This window comes from Schistocerca gregaria, chromosome 1, assembly GCF_023897955.1.
Source record: "Schistocerca gregaria isolate iqSchGreg1 chromosome 1, iqSchGreg1.2, whole genome shotgun sequence".
Classification (NCBI taxonomy): domain Eukaryota; kingdom Metazoa; phylum Arthropoda; class Insecta; order Orthoptera; family Acrididae; genus Schistocerca; species Schistocerca gregaria.
Window position 1 is genome coordinate 432,372,075 of NC_064920.1, and position 2,639 is coordinate 432,374,713.

Below are 2,639 nucleotides of genomic sequence, written 5' to 3' on the forward strand. Positions count from 1 at the left end.
CTATCCGGCTGCCGCGCTGTGCTTACCACCTACACCGCAGGCGTTGCTGTGGAAATGACGCCGAGCTGGGTAAATAAACACAATGTATGTACTCCAACTGACGGTTGTTGAGGAGGTGGACAATCTGGCATGACATGGTGAAAAGAGAGTCTCCCAGGGGCAACCAGTTAGGGTAGCCCACTGTTCTGTAAGTGACTGATTTCACACCGACTCTTTTCGGAAAACCTTATTGTCCGCAGTCAACAGCCTTGCTTCAGTGGTTAACTCCTGTTCCCGTCGGATCACCGACGTAAAACGCTGTCGGGCTTGGCTAGTAGTTAAAGTGGTTACCCTCTGGATGTGTTGAATGATGTTAGCAAGTGGGGTGCCCTCGGCCATTGTGCAGCCAATTGAGGAGCTAATTAAATGAGAAGTAGCAGCACCAGTAAAAAACAAAACAAAAACAGAAAAAAACAAAAAAGCTAACGGCGGGTGGGAGAGCGATGTGCCTACCACATGCCCATCTGTATCTAGTGACACATAATGGCTGAGGATGATACGGCGGCCGATCGGTAGTCTTTAAACGTAACGGTCTTGTCTAACGGTCTCCTGTAATGCGATTGCCATCATCCAAGTGAGAATTCGTTGAAGGTTTAGTAAGCGATTGATGTATGTGGTTTGATCACTGAAATATTTTCTGCGCATTATGAGCGCACATGGTGCCAAAGCGAGTGATGAAAATCTGATGTGCCAAAGTATGAAAAACTCGATGACTTTGATGGATTCTTTGTGGCATGTGAAATAATTGAACATCATTGAACAAAGAAACAGCTATACTGTACATTCGAGAATTGTTTCCAAACGGTTGAATCAACGGGTATCAACAAACAATGATGAAAGAAAGCGTTGGCTTGAATTGATTTTGTCCATGGGATTAGTTTAACTTCCATCCCCACATTGATGTTGGACCCAGGATCCAATGTTTATTCAAACAGAGATCGTTTAGAAATTCTGGGGCAACGGCCTTGCCGCAGTGGATACACCGGTTCCCGTGAGATCACCGAAGTTAAGCGCTGTCGGGCGTGGTCAGCAGTTGATGGGTGTCCATCCAGGCCAGCATGTGCTGTTGCCATTTTCGGGGTGCACTCAGCCTCGTGATGCCAATTGAGGAGCTACTCGACCGAACAGTAGCGGCTTCGGTCAAGAATACCATCATAACGACCGAGAGAGTGGTGTGCTGACCCCATGCCCCTCCTATCCGCATCCTCCTCTGGGGATGACACGGCGGTCGGATGGTCCCGATGGGCCACTTGTGGCCTGTAGACGGTGTGTGTGTGTGTGTGTGTGTGTGTGTGTGTGTGTGTGTGTGTGTGTGTGTGTGTCTGTGTGTGTTTAGAAATTGTATTGAGAACGCTGCATTCCACAGACAGTATAAACGTTGATACTATAGATCTCTCTCATAGTTTCAATTCTTCATTGAGGAACTGAATAAAAATTTTGAAAAATATTAGGGTCTTGTCGAAGTAATATGTATCGATGGCAATCTAATACCATTTGGAGGACAAACTGTATTCAGGCAATAACGGAAACGAAAGAGACACAAGTATGCCGTCAAATTGTTTAAATTTTGCTGTGATAATGGATACTGCCAAGGTTGTAGATTTTTCAGTGGCAAAGCACTTGACACAAAAATGCAATATTAACAAATAATGTGATGAAATTATGTCAAGATGCATCCAAAAGGGCCATACATTATGTACCGACAACTGGTATATCAGTGTAGATTTGCCTATCAAATTCATAAGAAAGAATACTAATTTGGTTGGTAGCCCTCGACTAAATTGCAAAGGCATCCCAGATAAATTGTGACGGTCAAATTGGAATGCAGGAAGTGCAAAAGTGAATAGTCAGGGAATTACGGTACTGAAATGTTAAAAAAAGACGTTTTGGGTCTTTCCACCTAACATTCCACTTAAAAGGAAAACGTGACAACCAAAAGATTAGTTTATCGTGAACTAAATATTGTTATTGAATATAATAACGAAAACATTGTTATCTGGCTTTCTTATGAGGTGCGTCCATGTAGCAGTCCACTGAGTAAGACAGTAAAATTATATCATAAGTTATCATGCGATCGTGTTTTGAACACAGCTGATGTGAATGCATTATACGTACTCTAAAATATGACAAGACGAAAAATGTCAATCAAAATATTTCGCAGCATCGGAGCATACTGAGCGTAGATACTATTGTGAATATCATAACAGAAACTCAAAGACATTCGTTTCCAATGCAGTTAGAAAATTAATTAAACAGGTTATAAACTTTTGTCATAAGTGCTGATGTAAACCATTATATTTGTATAGAATGTTTTAATTATCTTCATTAAAATTACATTTATGTTTTGAACTTGTTACTGCCTTCCCACTCACTGGTGTCATCCAATTGAAACGTCCCCACGGTCTGCCTTTGTGGAAACGAAGAGTCCACGGGAGTGAAGGCTCGCTTAACGTGTTGAATATTAACATGAGATCACGAAAGCTAAAAATTGTATTTCTTAAACTCTCCCAGAATCGATATAGTGCTACTGTAGGAAGCTGAAACTAACAGTCTAGATGAAAGTGCAGAATACGATACAATTCTCTACAGATCTGAGATTA

At 41.8% G+C, this 2,639-nt stretch overlaps 1 pseudogene; it reads left to right on the top strand.

Moving 5' to 3' along the window:
* Nucleotides 1-994: 994 nt before the first annotated feature.
* LOC126291696 (5S ribosomal RNA) lies at nucleotides 995-1,111 on the top strand (annotated as a pseudogene).
* The last annotated feature ends 1,528 nt before the right edge of the window (nucleotides 1,112-2,639 follow it).